The following is an 18,945-nucleotide window of genomic DNA, read 5'->3' on the forward strand; positions in this document are numbered from 1 at the left end:
AATAAAGTTTCTGGTCAGAAGTTCACGCTGTAGGCTCTTAAACACTAATCATGTGTCTGCGAAGGTTTTTTCTTGTTAATGAAGACCTGTTCAATTCCCGTACACGTTCTAATGATTTCTTCTCAATCTGATTTTCATTTCTGTTCTACAAGGTGTATTTCTGTTCTAAACATGTTCAGTTTGGATTTATGACTTTTCGGAGAATAATTTGTTACTTGCAACAGAAACTTCATATTTTTTTGCCAATAGGAACCCCAAATAGAACAAAAGAAGTGTTTGGTTCCAAAACAAGATAACTCGTTTTTTTATCTCCATTTTTGATTGTGCATCAATTAATATCAATCAAAGTGCAGTTTTGATTTAAGCCTTCGTAACTAAAAAAAAATTATACTGCTAAGTAGCACAATAAAAAACAATAAAAACAAGATAACATAATAATTATCTTGTTTTGGAACCAAACTTTTCAAAAACAGTTCATGGAAGTCCTGTCCTCTATCCGGTTTTTAAGTCTGATGTCATGCGCCGCTTTGGGGTCAGATGTCATAGAGAAATAACAAAAAATCACAGCTATAATACACTCGTATCATAATGAAAAACTACCACAAACACCCGGTTCAAATTTTTAGCTCCATATTAATTTTTTATGAATTATTAATATATTGCTGTCTTTGATTCTGGTAGCCTGAGACTGCAGTTTACATGTGAGTTTATTTCTCTTAAATGTGTGCTATGAATAAATAGTGCTCATAAATGGCTGTTTAAATGTGGTGGCTTGGAGCTGGAAATGGTATTCCTTACATCATGACAGTAACAAGCGGATTGGTCAGCAAAACAAATAATCCCACCCACCCAAAGACCAGGGGACTGATTGAGCCAGTGTTGCTAAACTATGAAGCAGTTGATTGACAGGATCACTGAACCACAATGTTTACATATTTCGGCTTATCTGCTTAGATCTGTTTGTTTACAGTTGAGTTTAACTGAAAAAGCTCAAAGTATTAATGATTTTCTCTGACATATTGTTTCACCTTTCTTGATTGTAAAAAGTAAAAGTTGTATCTACTTTAAAAAAATTCTTAAATTCGTAAAAAAACCTACGTTTTACTAACTTATATTTTCTCATTTAAGATTTTAAAGTAAAGAAACTTAAAAAAAAATACTTCACTTGGTAACACCTACAAAAATTTTAACAATATTGAGTAACATTTTTTACTTAGAGTAGGATTTTTTTTTTTTTTTAAATAAACTTTCACTTACTGTACAGTGTAGATGTGCTTTTTGTAGTTTCACTATTTAAAGAGCACCTATGGTCTAATTCACGCTTGTACATTTCCTTTGGTGTGTAAGTAAACACACGGATTGTAGGCAACAGTTTGCTTCTTGGGATTGGTGATGTAGACAAGACCGACATTATCATAATTCCTCACACTTCGGACTCAGCCTGTAAGTTAAAGGAGTAGTCCACTTTAAAGTTGGGGTCTATTGACTTGTTATAGTAGGAAAAAACACTATGGCCAGCAGCCATACCACCCTGTAGCCCAAGACAACTTACCCACTGAAGCTAAGCAGGGCTGAGCCTGGTCAGTACTTGGATGGGAGACCACCTGGGAAAACCAGGTTGCTGCTGGTAGTGGTGTTAGTGAGACCAGCGGGGATGCTCACCCTGTGGTCTGTGTGGGTCCTAACACCCCAGTATAGTGATGGGGACACTATACTGTCAAAAAGCACCATCCTTCGGATGAGACGTTAAACCGAGGTTGACTCTCTGTGGTCATTAAAAATCCCAGGATGTCTTTCGAAAAAGAGTAGGGGTGTGCCCCCGCATCCTGGCCAAAAACTTGCCCATTGGCCTACTAATTGGCTATATCACTCTGTTTCCTCTCCACTAATAAGCTGGTGTATGGTGAGCGTTCTGGTGCAATATGGCGGCCTTCGCATCATCCAGGTGGATGCTGCACATTGGTGGTGGTTGAGGAGATTCCCCCATTCATATGTAAAGCGCTTTGAGTGCTGCAGAAAAGCGCTATATAAAATGTAATTAATTTTTATTAATTATAATTATTATTATGGTAAGTCAATGGGCCCCATCTTTAAAGTGGACTACTCCTTAAACTCCTGTTAGCATTGCATTGTGAGCGAATCTTTCAAATACAGTAAGGAGCGTCACATTTCCAGCTGACGTCAGAGGTATTCAGGCCAATTATAGTCTCAGATGTCACGCCCATAGAATGTTGGCTAAACGTCTAATGTTTATCGTACACTTTTTTGGAAACGCTGTGGGAATGGCGAAGTCGTCTTTTGATTTGTTGAAATAAACCGGATTTCCATGAGACGCGAGTGTTGTGATTATTTTCAGTCCCTGGAAAACAAAGCTCTGACGTTCCTTTGAGAAAGAGAGTCAGTTGTGTTTACATGGATAATAAAGACCAGTTATCATGATCAGCTAAACATTGTTTTTTTTTATATGCAAAGTTTGCAGCATAGACTCTCTAAAAGACGTCCAAGAGTTTTACTTGAGGCAGTTAGTGGAGTCAAAACTTCGGTTCTCCTGAATTGCTTGTAGGTGTTAAAAAGTGGAGAGATATGCTTCAAACAGATGTTTACCGGGAGCGTCTCAATGGTGTGGCTGTTGATGAAGTGCACAATGTTGTTCTATGGTGAGTTATGTTGCTTATTTAGATGCTTTTCGGTTGTGGCTGGTTATTTCAATTACTGACTTGTTGCAAGCCGGCTCGTTATTGTGGGAAGTCCGAAACGTGACGCTAGATGAAACAAACTGTGATTGGTTGTTTGACCATAACCCTAACTTTGTCCAGAAAAAGCAGTGAAAAACACCAGACCTTCAGTATTGAGACTAGGCCAATCACAACATACAGATTAGCTGGCCCATCCGGGACACAGTGCTTTTCAAATCAATGAGTTTTTTTTACAAAATCCATGCATTTCAGGAAGAGAGTGAAATCTGGAGCTACAAAAATGTACGGTATGTGGAAAATAATGTGTTTTTTGAACCATAAACCACGCGAACACAACTTATACCAAATACACAAAATAACGCCGTTTTTTTAGCAGTGAGATAGGTGCACTTTAAGAAAATATTTTTTTATGGCATTTTATTATAAAATGATTACTTTGTATCTTGAAAGATGAAGTCAGATACATCAAGATAATTTCCTTTTAGGTTCTGTACCTTTAAATGTTATCCTACACTGTCAGAAACAATTGTCAAAATATATATGTAGCTGTCACTGGGGGGTTATCCTGTTTAAAACTACAGCTTTGTAGCTAAATTAGTTATTAGTACCTCAGAGGTACAGTACTGGTACCATATAGTGCATATTAGTACATCCAAGATACATATTAGTATCTCAAAGGAATGTTACTGATCTTTTGACAGCTCCCTGTTTTGGGTAATTTTTTTATTTTGGAAGGTAGACAGCCTCATAATGGAAGAATTTTGGCATGAACTGTTATATTTGAATGTTAGACAACAGTTTACTGTTTGTGTGTCCTGAAGATGGGCAGTTAATGATCTTCTTGGTCATCTTTCAACGTTTTATTAGTTGCACCCTGTCCAAGCAGATTCAAACCGCCTGCATTGTCTACTGGCTTCCATTCTTATCTAACAATCTAAATGTGTTCTCAGTTCATTTTCTGGGCAAATAAAGGAAAGCTGTGGATAAAAGAATAAAGATAAAGACGATTGTAAAGAAATAATGAACAAATGAATCTAAATTATCTCTAGATGCTAAACAAAAACTTCTGTCATGTCGAGTAAAAGTGTCACAGATGAGAAGAAAAGGACCCATAAAACATGTTAACTAGATAGGTGACTGCATTGTGTGGCAGCCCTGAAGTCTAATGTGATTGGTCGATAGGCCATAGCGTCGTAAATATCCCATTTAAAACATCCGATTGTCTTGAAAGATTTACTGTTGTAATGTTATGGTTAGGATCAGGTCCTGGAGAAGATACAAGGGTGGAAAGGCTAACACATAATCTGCAGATGTTTCTCCACATTTTATCCAGTTAATTTTAATTCCAAAGATATTTAAAGGAATGTTTTAGGATGAATATAAACAACAGAAAATAATTTAACTGATTAAAAGCAAACAAACTGAAATAGTTTTAAAGGTATTTACAATGAAAATGTATCTGCCGATTGTTTGTTTTATAGGCTACCATTGTAATATTTTAATACTATTTTAATTTAATACTTTAATTATTTTATAAAAACTGAGGGACAAGTCGAAATTACTATTGGTGGTGATCTACCGGTAGCAGTGGCATTAAGCTTAAGTTGTATTTTGCTTTTTAAATCTGGTACAGCTTGTTAAATAAATATGAAATTACTACACTGTATTGGCAGCTGAAAGCTTTATCAAATTAGCCGAAATCTCAAACACACAAGGGGTGGACGTGTAAAATTTGATGAATTGGACTTCAAGTGTAATTGGATTGAATTGGAATTCCGGAGAAATATGCAGGGCCAGCGGAGATACGGTGCAGGTCCGGGTATGGGTTTTAAATTATAATTGGGAAAAAGGGACAGGATCAGGTTCACAGTCTGGATTAAGGTCAGTGACTGTTTATTCTTAGAGAAGCATTTTAATTGGTCTGTGTGTATAATTAATTAAATGAATCTAATGAGCCGGTATCGTCAGGCCTCTTTACAATTTTTACTTTAACAAGCACATTAACTTTCAGACTTCCACACACTATGAAGACATTAAATAGGGTGTGAATGTGTGTGTTTTTGTTGTGTCCTAATTGATTCAAGGACCCAGCAGGGACAAAAAGAGAGAGGGACAATCAATATTTGTTGATGAAAATGTATCAAAGGCTCTGAGTGAATCACTGTCTGTTTTTGTGTTTGTTGTGGAGAGAGAGGAACTTCTAGACATTACGCTCTTATTTTCCGAACAACATGATACGTTGACCCAAAATAGCTTATTTTATTACGTGATTTTTTTTGGGGTGTTTGGGTTTGTGTGTCTAAGTTAGTTGTCTGTGGATGTGCCTTGCTTGCTGCAAGGGGATAAGTGATGGGATATGTTTGTATGTGTGTGCTATGACCCAGATAGCTGACAGAATCTAGTGAATAAGTAAGATGGTTTCGGCAAGATGAACTTTCTTCCAACCAAGGCAAAAATGCCGGTGCAAATTTCCAGGGGCATCAGCCAGCTTTTAATTATCCTGAAAAATGTTGGAAATAACAAAATAGATGATAATGTTGAGCAAAACTAAAGAACACTTGTTGTCATATTTTAGAATTAAACATTTGTTGTAACTGTGTATTAGAAATAGTATTTAATTTTTATTTCTATATTTTTATGCTCGATCCTTTAAAAACAGCATCTTTGTAACCCCTGCATCGTTGTGACTATTTTAACGATCTTAGCGCATTGTCTAAAGCTCACGGCGCACGATCTAAACGGGCGTGTCCGAACTCACTTTTGCTCATTTAACGACGGGAAAATAGTTTATGCGCCAAGATCACAGCCTAAAAGGTTGTTCTTATATTCGTAATGAGTAATGGGTGTGTTTTGGGCGTAACGTGCAATAAACCAAAGAGAGTCTCAGATCTCATCCCCTTTAAAAGCAAGTTGCACCTGGCGTCATGCCTAATCCCTATTTAGAAAGTGCAATTTGTAAACTGAAAAACTAAGCGGAGGAAGAAAACCACCAGTTTAAGATTAATATAAAAAATTGTGTTGTTTTTATTTGTATTGAAATTGTTATTAAAACCTTTAAAAGCCTTTTTTTCAGTCATGCAACTAAAATTAGCAGGTTTTTAATTGCTGTAAATGTATTGATATCCTACATAATCACTGTAATCTCATCAAATAATTTGCAAATATGCAAGAAAAAGCTTTTTACTCTAAAAATACTTTATTTGTAACAAACTGGAGATAAAAAATTTACAAACATGCGGAAAGCCGTTTCAGCACTTGGACAGCGCCAAGTTTTTTTTTTAAGCATTACTTAAAAATGTTTCTCATCTCATCATATCCACAAGTACAAAGTCATCATATACAATACATCCGTGGGGTAGCATTTAAAAAAACATTTAAAAATAAATGCATTTGTTTAAAACAAAGCATTTATGTACTTACCAGGCTACAGGTAAAGCAGCTCTTTTCGCCATCTAACGTCTCATAATTGGTGCTCATTTATGTCCAAGAGACTCAATAATAATCTTTAACATTTTAATCCTTTAATTTTTCGCATTTTTAAGCATTTTTGTGCTGCTGCGCATCCAAGTGTGTGATAAGCAAACCCGCATTGTCGTCTCGTTTATAAGCGCATATTACTAACGCGCTCATTAAATAACAAAAAAATAACATTAAATAATATTGCACCATAGACTTTAGATCAGGTTTTAGTTGGTCAATGTTGTAGTTTATTTTATTTGCCTCAAAATAACAATGCACCAACAATGCGCCTGAACACACCTTGTTTTCAGACCAGAACGCCCATGGGCGCAAAATTGGGTGCAAATGCATTTGCTAGTTAAACAAAGTGGCACTAAACGTGAAAATGATCATTGCGCTGGGTTGAAACTAGCAAAAGACACTTGTGTTCCGCATTGCGCTGCATTGCGTCGAGTGTATGAAAGGGCCCTTACTGTTGAAATCCCAAAAAAACTGTTAAGTAACTAAATATGTTTTTAATATCCTCCAGAAGGATATGCCACGTCCACTCTTATAATAAAGATAGGCTACAAAACGATGCCATGGAGGAAACATTTTTGGTCGTATGGTTCCATAAAGAACCTTTAACATCCACAGAACCTTTGTGTTGTACAAAATGTTCTTTTAAGTACAAAGACTATAAAAAGGTAAAAAAGAAATTAGTCCTTTAGGAGAATCCTTCCCAGCAAGCAATTTTAAAAGTTTAACAGACTAACAAAGCAAAGATGTCTATGCTTAAACAAGGTAAAATTTGGGCTATCAGCAGTGGTGGCCGTGACTTCTTATTATTTTTCGAGGGACGCACGATGCGAAGCTCATCAAAACATGTACTTAGCCCATCGTGTGTGGCTCGTCATGTCAAAATATGTGTTTGGCGTGTCATGTGAACCTATGTGCATCACGCGTCATGTCAAAATACGTGCCGACTACAGACGCTTCGAAGGGGTTTATGATAAAAGAGTTTAGTGTCAAGTTAGTGAACCAGTGGCGGCGTTTCACGAAAACCTAGGGTATGGCAAAAAATATTCGTACAAGAAGGCCATTCAAATAACGAATCTATGAAACCACATTATATCCATATGTGTACATACTCCACCAACCTGTTTAAAATCATACTATGATTGCACGGATGTACACTTACTGACAACAATACAGAAGCAATACAAATGAAAAACAAAAATAGAAATCATGGTTGTTTAAAATGCTTTTCAAATGTTGTCATTCTTAACTAAGTGCAACTCCAGCAACAGATAAACTAAAACAAGATAATATCAAAACATACTGTAACATCCCTTCACAAATCTTGTCATGACAACCGCCAATAAACACTTATAAACACACAATAAAGACTTTTAAATGATGTGATAGAGCACACGTAGTTAACCCAGCCAGCTAACCACTGAGGATGGGCTGACTAAGACTAAAACACTAAATAAACTCTTAGTAAAACAGGGCTAAATGCAAAAGCAAGTCTTACCTTTTGTCGTCGTGCAGTTTTTATTCCACAAGTCGCCATATTCAAAAACGCGCGCAAATAATTAATACAATTCACTTCGACTGCGCTACAATTTCCCAGTGTAAGAGAACATGTTTATTTATCCGCAGAGAACAAAACATTTTACTTCCGGAATAATGTATGCAATATGCATTGCGCGAGTGTGGGGGAGAACCGTGAGTTTACTTGCGAAAATAAAGATTATAACAACAGCGGTCATCATGAAACCTCCTGCACAATTCAATCTGCGCTGCAAGAACGACAGGGTGATGACATCAAAGTACCGCGAGGGTGAGGTGAGAAATCATTGGAAGAGTTTGCTTTCAAACCGCTCTCGCGGCACGTTGATGTCATCCACATGTCGGTTCCTGTATTATAGCATGAAGTCGAGCACACGCGTAAATTATCCATATTAGTGATGTACCAATGTTCAGATATGTTCTACTGAAAATATTTAACATTATTTTTAATGAGCTTCATTATAGCCTGTTGATTTCTTGTGTTTTGTCTGAATGCTAGGGTATGGCAACTGCCGTGTCACGTCGTGTCACAAGAACCGACAAGCGCATGACTTCAAAATACAAAGAGAACGAATCGGCAGTCGACTGCTCTGTATGCTTTTAAATCGCTCTCGCTTTATTTAAATGTAATCCGCATGTCGGCCTGCGTTGCGGAGTATGAAGTTAACCACACCCATCACTATAGTTTTTGGAATGTTTGGAAAAACGCCATAATTTTGCAATAGATTTTAGTTGACATTTAGAAAATAACGCTAAAGTTTGATGCAAATCTTTAATAAAAATGCAGCTATGTTGACTTTGCTAAGATGATGGGATATCATATATCTTTCAAGTTATTTCGGCAAAAACTATATATGTCCAAATTGAAGTTTATTTTGGCTATAAGTGGGTTACTCATAGGAATTTATGAGTGAAGTGAAATGACGGTTATTACAGGCTGAGTTTGGAGATTTTTTTGCACAACCAAAAATGTTAAACCCTTTCTAGAATGTACTTTTTAATAGTGCTAAGCCTGAAATAGCACAGCTTTTATCCAACAATTCAAAAGGTTACTGTTATTATTAATTCTTCTGTCGTGTAGGAATAATGATATCTACAGTACTGTGCCCTTGTTGCTTCAGTCGTCACTAGTCGGGCCAAGTTTCTAAACACCGAATTGGTGTCATTGATGTGTAAATGTACTGTTATTCAGTTTAGGATTCTGGTGCTAGAACTCCAAGGAGTCAATTTTCCAGATTAGTTTCAATAGATGGTCTTTTTGGACAGGAGAGATGAACCGTACAACCTTATTTAATGGAAATGTTCTTTTATACTTGTGGATTAACTAAATCTGACAGTGGCAACAATCCACTGGTAACAATGAAGCGATGCACAAGTGAATGAGATGGGGCGTGGCAAACTGAGAGGGTGTGACAGCTCATGTCACATGTAATATAAAAATGTGCACAGAATAAACTAAAAAAAACTGAAGACATATGGGTGAGAGCGTGGGCGAAATCTGGCATTTTCTCTGCTGAATCTGGCATTGCAATACTGTATTATTCATTTTAATGTTATGCACACATGCTGATCCGCATGTCTTGTTTAACTGATACATACATTATGCAGCAGCCACAGACGTGAACCATAGGTGTGCACTAGCACCTACACATTTTTATACGATAAACATTCACTAATAATGAGGTCTGAGGTTGCTGAAAGTTTATACTGTAGTTTTAGAAGGAAACATTAATGTGTATTTATGGATCATTATGTGTCTTTTCATGATCAAAACAATAGATAACTGCAAAAGAAACCTTGGAACCAAGCCTTCACTGAATAGAGCAGCTTCAAGCGATGTGTCTTGAAAGGAAAGAAATCAAAAGTGTGTGTCTGTGTGCGTTGCCATGTTTATTTTCAGAGGATGAAACACACCCTGCGGCTATGCATTAGGGCGTTTTCAGTTGATGGATTGAAAGACGTGTTCAGAAAACGCACACGTATCCTTGCATTTATATACTGTCTGGGGTTAGCTTTGGGATAGCAAAGATGCATGCAGATAAATAGCTGTTTTTGAGACCTGCCATAAAGCCAATTAACCAGGCCTGAGTGGTAAAGCTGTTTTAAGGTCTTTGGTTACAGCTCATTCAGGGCGATTCGAAGACTTTATTAACATGTTAGTTTGCCCCACGAGAACGGTTTCATACAGAAAGCAGAGGTTTATCTTGCATTTAATACTTCGTATTCATAGTTTTCTCTGCTTTGGGATGCTTTTGGATCTCAACTGTCAGATTTATTGCACGTTTTTTATACCTTGCCACTTTTTTACGCATTTCATCTAACAAGCAGATGTTCACACAAAAACAAGGCGCGTTTCCCTCTGAATTTTGAAAAGAATGTCAACATGATGAAATTTTTATGGCTCACAAGATGCTCTTTCGTTGCTCAGGAGACAAGCTTTCTCTTTAATGTTTCTCTAAAATTAAAACGAAAACTGCAAATATGTGACCCTGGACCACAAAACCAGTCATAAGGGAAATGTTTTGATATTAAGATTTATACATTATCTGAATTAATTAACTCCATTGATGTATGGTTTGTTAGGATAGGACAATCTTTGACAGAGACAGAACTATTTAAATCTGAGGGTGCAAAAAATCTAAATATTGAAAAATTGCATTTAAAATTGTTTAATGATTAATATTTCTTTTATTTATAAACAGTATGACATTTTCAAAATATCTCCATGTAACATGATCTTTACAGTTTTTCTCAGTCGCTTTGGTGCATTTCTCACATCACTATTTACATTTGCACAACAGAGCAATTTACATTAGCTCAAAACAATTGGTACAAACTGCAAAACCTAGTTGATAACCTCCAAAAGCATGTCACTTGCTCAAAATGGATAGATCATTTCTCAAAAGCAAGTATTCATGTCAATGGAAGTGTCAGTGTCATCAACATGAAAAGTCCTGACACCATTGTTTATGAACAAGATAGTCAAATGGCTTTGTCATGTTTTTATTATGACAGTTTACTCTATAAATGTGTTCCTATGCAAAAAAGTCATCTTCACAAATCTTGGTGACACTACCTGAAAATACTCAAGACAACACTATTGACTATTTGCACAGCTATTTGAAAAATACATTAAAGTATTGTATTTAGTGAGGAAACTGAGGACAAGACACTGAATGTGTATGTTTCACATTTTTACTGCATATGCTCTTTGCAATTCTAATTTGTTCATAGCATTGTGCAAAAGAAAAAAAATACACCTTTATTTACAACAAACATAAACTCCCTTTGGGTAGAGCTGTGCACAACTGTAAACAATATTGCAGTACATATTGGAACTGAACATACAACACACATAGTACTGTAATCATTCTTGCACATCCAGCCATTCGTCTCTGCACATAATTTCAGAAATTGTTCAATTTAGGAGATATTTCAAGGAAAAGATTTTAAAAACATGATTTTGACAACTAGTTCAAAATTTTTGTATGTAATGACTTAGGCAATTAAATGAGGACTATAAGTTTTATGGAATGACTATTCAGCATTACAAGTATAGTTAATTTTGACTGGCATGACATTAGCAAATGACAATGTTATAAAACAGCAGAGAATTGTATGAAAGCAATTGATGCATGTCCAAAAGCATTTGCAATTTGTTCGAAGGAATGAGAAACTGCTACTTTGATGTGCACAAAATGACTAAATTTTGTGGAGGTTAAACTGACTGTTGTGCAAATGTAAATAGTGATGTGAGAAATGCATCAAAGTGACTGAGAAAAACTGTAATATCCTAATGATTTTATGCATCAAGGAAATTTATCATTTTGACCCATACCGTGTATTGTTGGCTACTGCTACAAATATACCAGTGCAACTTTTGACTAGTTTTGTGGTCCAGGGTCACATATAGTAGGTTATAAACTGTTAGCAAAAATTGTCAAAATAAGTACCCCAGATGTCACTGGGGCAGTACCGTTTAAAAAGGTCCTAATGTGTACTGTTAATGTGGTACACATGAAGTATTATGAGATACTGATATGAACTCTTTTGAGGTGCAAAGCTGTACTTTTTAAGGGAATCAATAGATAGATAGATAGATAGATAGATAGATAGATAGATAGATAGATAGATAGATAGACAGACAGACAGACAGACAGACAGACAGACAGACAGACAGACAGGTAGATAGACAGACAGACAGATAATGATTAGATAGATAGATAGATAGATAGATAGATAGATAGATAGATAGATAGATAGATAGATAGATAGATAGATAGATAGATAGATAGATAGATAGATAGATAGATAGATAGATAGATAGATAGATAGATTAAAAGACGATAGACAGACAGACAGACAGACAGATAATGATTAGAGGCGATAGATAGATAGATAAATAGATAGATAGACAGACAGACAGAAAGACAGACAGGTTCAGAGGCAATAGACAGACAGACACACAGATAGACAGACAGACAGATAATGGCTAGATAGATAGATAGATAGATAGATAGATAGATAGATAGATAGATAGATAGATAGATAGATAGATAGATAGATAGATAGACAGACAGACAGACAGACAGACAGACAGACAGACAGACAGGTTCAGAGGCAATAGACAGACAGACAGACAGACAGAGAGAGAGAGAGAGAGAGAGAGAGAGAGAGAGAGAGAGACAGACAGACAGACAGACAGACAGACAGATAATGATTAGATAGATAGATAGATAGATAGATAGATAGATAGATAGATAGATAGATAGATAGATAGATAGATAGATAGATAGATAGACAGACAGACAGACAGACAGACAGACAGACAGACAGACAGACAGACAGACAGGTTCAGAGGCAATAGACAGACAGACAGACAGAGAGAGAGAGAGAGAGAGAGACAGACAGACAGACAGACAGACAGACAGACAGACAGACAGACAGACAGACAGATAATGATTAGATAGATAGATAGATAGATAGATAGATAGATAGATAGATAGATAGATAGATAGATAGATAGATAGATAGATAGATAGATAGATAGATAGACAGACAGACACACAGACAGACAGACAGACAGACAGGTTCAGAGGCAATAGACAGACAGACAGACAGGATGGATGGATGGAAGTCGCTCATAATTTGCATAAAGTTAAACATTTCTCAACTTTGTTGCACGACTGGACACGTCCATCCAGCCGTCAACGGTCATTGTCGCTCGTGTCGCTCAATGAGATCGCGTCGCTCTACTACTGCTAGTCGCTTATAATGTGAATGTACCTTTACTCTCCATTTAATCTAAAGAAACATTTGAAATGTTACATTTTACATTAACTCATTTATCAAACACTTTTACCCAAAGCAACTTGCAAATGAGGAAACTGTGGGGAAGACATGCAAATTTCCAAAATTGCTCCTAAAGTTACACACAACCCAGTGGTAAAGTGTCTCAGGTGAGACAACATAAAATGAATTTGAGTTTTTTTATAGCATAACAGAAATTGCATTACCAATTGTAAAGCGTGTCTCTAGAGTTTTGTAAAAGTAGAGGGGGATTGAGCTTTTTTTGAGGGAGTCACTGAATGTGAAGTCAAGTGTCAAGACAGTGATTTTACATCTCTTATTTCTTGTTCATATTTTAGCTTTATTTCAAAATCAGGGAGATGTTTTGCTATGTACTTTCTACATGGACCACTGCCTCCTAAAGCAGCATCCAAAACATCATGCAACCCTTAAGGGGTGATAATAGTGTTCTTCATAGGAAGCAGCTTAGAAAAAGGGCTTCTTATCATGTACTGTAAAGTGAACATGAGATCTGACTCTTATTTAATTTAAATATACTTTGTCAATATCATGTTGATAAGCTTATGTAAATATGATAAACATAAAAACAGATTAGACGTATAGGGCAAAGCTTATCAAAATGCATTCTGGGATTTCTTCCTGCATGATGAATGCATGTAATTATGTCTTTTTGGCCAAAACAAGCTTTCTTACTTGGCATAATTATTCTGCCTCCTTTCTTAAAACAGCCTCTGTGTTGGAGGCATCCTAATGTCTTAAAACGCAGTTGAGTTAGACAGCTCAGTAAATGTACAACAGGACCAACTGCAGATTTCTGAAGGAAATGTAAAAGTGAATGAATGTAGGTGGTTCTGTTCTGTACTCAAGCTTCAGTGCTTTGGACTGATGTGGGCCGCAACTGGCAGCCAGCAGAGACAGATAAAGAGAAATGGAACGCCTGCGCTCCTGGGTTCATTGAAGACCTGACGTGCCGCCGCATTCTGGATTATTTTCAGCGGTTTAGTGGCGCATACAGGAAGGATGGCTAAAAAGCTTTGCAGTAGTGTCTAAAGGTGACAAGGAGTAGTACAGCATGGAAGAATGATCTAAGTTTCACTCTTAAAAATGAAGGTGCTTCAAAAGGCTCTTCACAGTGATGCCCTAGAAGAACCATTTTGGTTCCTTAAGGAACCATTTAGTCAAATGTTCTTAACTCTTTCACCGCCAGCATGCCTTCCAGAAAATGCTCCTTTTTAAATATATAAACATACAATATATGAAATAAAAGAACAGACCCTCTGCTTTCAAACAAAAAATCTGTTTCATCCTACCTTCATGTGTTCGGTTTTTATCACCTCTCAAATATGTGTAGGTTTCATCAAAAACACCAAATTTTGAGCAAAAAGCTGAGATAATTCCATTTTTGTGAAGGACTTTTGATAGAGATCAGATGCAGAGCGATCTTTAAAACATACACGGACATACAGCTGTTTGCCCTAGGGCAATACTTCCGGTTTTTATAAGTTCCTGGTGGATAATAGAGGTATTGCAGATTGACGAGATATCTCGTATGGCGGGAAAAGAGTTAAAAGAGTGAATTGTTAATTACGTTTTGACCGTCTGAAGAACCTTTTTAATATGATATAATAGTTTAGAAGGATGAAATTGAAATTAGTTTATCAAGTTTGAGAATATTTTTCAGAGCATTCCAGTCCCTAACAGGCAGCAGATTAAAAAGATGTGAGACCAAATGTAGAGATGGTTTTAGGAATGCTTAATTGAAGATGAAGTGAGGACCGGGTGTTATACAGTATGTGACAGGTTTTGGCTACAGCAAGTGACCTAAGTAAGGAGGTGAGCACCCGAGAAGGTTCTTGTAAATAAAGGTGTACCAGTTTTTTACCGCGATTGTGAAGGGAGGGCCAGTTAACAGATGAATATAGAGTGCAGTGATGTGTATTGAAATTAGCATTTGTGGCAAACCTGATAAAGAGCATCAAGTTTTGATAGGGTGGACTTGCAAGCAACCCTGTATATAGTGTCTCCATAGTCTAACATAGGTAGAATGGTCATTTGAATAAGAGGAAGTTTGGCAGAAGTGGTGAAGGAAGAGTGGTTTCTGTAAAGGAAACCAAGCTTGGCTTTGATCTTAGATTGCAATTTTGATATGTGGATAGAGAGAAAAAGTAGGTAAATGCGGTGACTTGTTCTAGAATAGCCCCTTGCAGGTGGTAATGTTTAGGGCAAGAGGAGGCATAACCTTACAGTAAAACCACATGATTTTTGTTTTGGAGGTATTGAGTTTGAGTTGTGTAAAAGACTGCTGTAGTTGGTAAAAGCTATCTTGCAGGGTAGCTTGAACAGCATCAGGGGAGAAACCTATGGCATAAAGGATTAAATCATCAGCATATATGTGAATCAGTGAATAATATTGGAGAGAATAATATTCCCCAACTTCCTGGGGAATATTATTTATAAAAAATAAGAAAAGTGTAGGGCCAAGGATGGAGCCTTGGGGGACACCCCTGGTGACTGGGAGAGAAGAATAGTCACATAACATGCAGATAAAAATATATTTTTGTTAGTGTTTTCCCTGCGAACCACTAGGGGTGTGCAAACCCCAGTTTGGGAAACCCTGCTCTATTGCATTGTGTAGCACCCTTATATAAGTTACAATACATGTCATATACCGATAAAGTGGGTAGCTTTAGCTGCACAAGCATCACCAAAACAGAATTGCCAAACTTTTCAGTTTTCCTGAACACAACTCTTAGTCAGACAAAAAGCATCAAATTCACTCCATTTCATTAGCCAATGTTGCTGAAAGTGTTACTGTTGGACAGTTTTTACACCTATAAATGTCTTATTTAGTTATCCCTGCATATTTAGCAATTTAACGAACTGTAAAAGAAATCACACACTTCACATTTAATTTACATTTACAAATTTTAATATTTTTTTTATTTTCCACATGTAGTGTTTGGAAATAAAGTAATGCATGTGTTGGCAGATCACATCATTTGCACTTGCCAATTCACACTTTGTTTTAATTAACAGTAGTCATTTGTTATGTACCAGACATTCAGCTTTTGAACCGAATAGATGCTCTGTGTACAGAAACACTCCTGAGTTCAGGATATCTCCGGTGCTTTAGTTTGTCCTCACCCTGGGTTTAAACCTCCAGGTTTCTGGCTCAGATCATTACACACAAAGCTTCTACCAGCCTTGCTAAACCCATTTATTTTTATTAGCAAAGGGGCCTGTTGCCAGTTGACTACTATGGTGTACAAAAAACCTAATGTATTACTGCGATTATTGAGTCATTCACATTGTTTGGCAGCTGTTGCTCAGTCTGGAGTCATGAGTGTATAGTGCTTAAAATCAGTTTGTAATCACATACACACACTGGATGACAAATCCAAACAGAGCTGTCAAAATCTGGAAAGAGGATGAAGAGGGGTAAAATCCAATTGGCTGACAGCAGGCAGAGTTCCAGTCCAGGCAATTTAGTTCACTCTTGGACACATTGGTAGCACCCCTAGGCAGCTATTTTCTGTGTCGATATTAAGCATGCAGGTACAGCCCCAATTTATTTTAAATGGAATAGTCATTTCCAAAAGTGTTAGGTAAGATTACATTTTAATAGTTTTCAAATCCGCAATAAAATCTGTCAACAGTGCTATTTTTAATGTTGCTTCTTTAGCATAAATCATACAGAAAAAGTTTTTCAGCTCTGAATATGCTGTAACATGAAAAATGATTGACAATGCCAACAGCTTAATATTTGGTCCCTTCAGTGGAAGTTTTCTATAAATGAAAAGTTAATGACAGATTCATCCTTAAAGTTTTACTCTATATAGAGAGGAGGGGCTTCTTCTCTCCTCCCTTAAAGGGAGGGTTTATCTTTCCTTCCCTTGAAGAGAGAGGCTTATCTTCTCCCTAAAAGCGAAAGCATTCGTCTTCTGTCTTCATTAAAGTCAAAGTTATCTCAGTCGGGAAAGTGGCGAGGTCAGGTAACGATGCAGTCCTCTGGAAATACGACGTGATGAGCATTTTTGCATCATTTCAACAAACGGCAATCAATTCCTCTCCTGTCAATGACTGTAAGCCCCTCCCACACAGGCTGTCGTGTCAACCTCATAACTGCTCTATTAATTTAACCTGAAGCACCAATCGACAGCATCACTCATCTGAAGAGCATTTCCGTCATTTCGGAATATCGGCTGGCTGGCCGTGACAAACGTCTGCCTTCTGCCTGTTACCTCCTTTAATTCAATCTTTTCCAGACCATTCTCTGTCCTGCGGGGGTGAATCGGACCTGCCTGTATCCGGAGCTCGCGCCTTTTTAAACATTGACTTTACGCCACAGCGGCCAGGCCACAAAAGCGCATTGTTCTCATTGACCGATAGCCAGGGCACACAATAAACGAATCCATTTCTTTTAGCTCGGCTTCCGAGGCAGGGATATTAACAAACTATGGCGTGACAGTAAACTCAGAGAGCTTAACCATTTCTCAGTCTCAGAGCAGTTCGCTATTCAGCCACAAGGTTAAAGCCAGCTTTGATGTATGTGGGACTTTTGTCTATCGTGCCGCTCTCGGTTCGTCCCCGTAAAATGCTTTTCCTTTAGCGTCTCTCTTGCTTTTGTCTGTCTCGCTCTCTCGGGCACCCGCACGCACAACAAATCCTGTAGCCAGTGTTATATGTTTCCAGCTGTCCTGCACTCTACAAATCATGTTAAAATCTGTTGATTTAACAAAAGCCTTGATGAATGGCGTCCTTCTCGCTTTCTATTCTCGCTCCCTTTCAAGAGTGCTGAATCCTTCCCAGCGGTCCATCTTGTATAAAGAGAGGAAATGCGGAGGAAAAGGGTCAGCGAGACAAATGGGGGAGAGAGAGAAGGGGAGAGAGAGATTTTTCTCTTCATTAGCGGTTGTAAAGAGAGAACTAGCGGAGAGGTTAGAGGTTTTAAGGGATCGATGTTTGCCGTTCAAGGCTCTGAGAAACGTCCTGCGGGGTAGAGAAATGCGGCCTCCATGGAATTTATGAGACCTTCCAGATGCACACCTCTAAAGCGCTTTGTGATCCCGTACGCACATACACACGCCGCAGATCGTGGTTACACACACTAATAGAAAGCTTTGTGATGTCATCGATCTGTTTGGCCCATCTATCAATTTCTCCTCTCTGTCATTCTCATCCTCTTCCTGTCTTTTGTCCTGTCTGAAGCTCTGTTCATCATATTTTTTGTGTGAAATGTAAACATGGGCTCTCTTCCAAAAACAGAATGATCTGTTACACCATCTGTCATACTGTTTTAGAACTTATTTTTTTACCAAACCGATTGCTATTTATTGTATTGCCTTTTCATAAAAACCTGTACACTGTATGCGTTTGTGACTTTTCAGGAGGCAACATAATTAAGATCTAGTGTCATCATTAAGTCATCATTATTTTCTAGAAATAGAAAGAGTAGTATGGTATGCTTCCTTACAACATAGTGTAAAAAGAAATACAAAAAAGGTTAAAGGAACTACAGAAGTAAATATGTAAAAAAACATGTGAGTGCAGTGGGCGGTGCTCCGACATATGGTGCAGACGCACTTTCGGAAACCCGAGTGCGAATCCCGGCTCGAGGTCCTTTGCCGATTCCATACACGTACACTTTTAAAACGAATGTGTTAAAATAACACATCTTGTGTCTAGTTAAGGACAACACATCTAGTTTGTTTTCCTTTACTGAACATCTCTGTGTTATTTTTGGAACAACATATTTGTGTTGTTTTAACAAATCTTGTGTTGTCCCTTCTATTCATTTGAAATCAAAATCAACACAAAATGACAAATAATATGTTAAATAGTTTAACACAAAACAATGTGTTAAATTAACACATACAGAATGTGTTAATTTTAACACATTGTTTAACACACTAGATTATTTTAGCAC

General features: G+C 37.2%; 1 protein-coding gene across 1 annotated transcript in view; it reads left to right on the plus strand.

Moving 5' to 3' along the window:
• Window positions 1–18,945, plus strand: part of tenm1 (teneurin transmembrane protein 1) — a 214,503-nt gene that overhangs the window by 112,140 nt on the left and 83,418 nt on the right. The gene's annotated exons all lie outside the window — the stretch shown is intronic.

The sequence above is a fragment of the Paramisgurnus dabryanus genome, chromosome 5, assembly GCF_030506205.2.
Source record: "Paramisgurnus dabryanus chromosome 5, PD_genome_1.1, whole genome shotgun sequence".
Classification (NCBI taxonomy): domain Eukaryota; kingdom Metazoa; phylum Chordata; class Actinopteri; order Cypriniformes; family Cobitidae; genus Paramisgurnus; species Paramisgurnus dabryanus.